Consider the following 746-nt stretch of genomic DNA (forward strand, 5'->3'; position numbering starts at 1 on the left):
CCAAAACATCACGCTACAAGTCATGGTGAGGCAACATTAGGACGAATTTTAGAGCATGATGAAGATGACATATTTCCATACCAATTTTCCAATTCATACATGTACATACGCATGAGACGGAAACTTAAAAATTGGTTCAAATCGACAAGGGAAATCAATTCAAAACAGCCCGTGAAAATTGGCCATGACACCTCCAATTTTCACGGTTTCCATGAGTTTGATGAGGCAGTCTTACGCACATTTTTAAGCATGAACGAGATATAATTTTTTCCGTACAAGCAACCTATTACATACATGTATCTACAAATGATAAGGAAACAAAAGTTGTCGTTCAAATCGTCATGAAAATCAACTCAAAATAGCAGCCATAAAACGACTACAAAACCCCCTACATCACAGTTTTTGGGCAGTTTGCATACCATCTTAAGACGAAATTTTAAGCATCCAAAAGACGATATTAGCCCATGTAAATCACCACATTCATTCATGGATATACATACAAGGTAGGAGTTAATACATTAGTTCAAATCGACAATGAGAAGGCCACGAAATTCAAGCACAAAACCGGGTAGTCACAGCCCTATGTCACGATTTTCTGGGCAGAATGTTATATCACTTTAAGACGGGTTTTTAAGCATACAAAAGATGGTATTAACTCATGTAAATCATCACATTCATTCACCCACTTCATGAGGAAGATAAAGATGCAAACTTTACACAAAATGACCAAGTAAATCATGTAGTAA

The sequence above is a fragment of the Silene latifolia genome, chromosome 2, assembly GCF_048544455.1.
Source record: "Silene latifolia isolate original U9 population chromosome 2, ASM4854445v1, whole genome shotgun sequence".
Lineage (NCBI taxonomy): Eukaryota > Viridiplantae > Streptophyta > Magnoliopsida > Caryophyllales > Caryophyllaceae > Silene > Silene latifolia.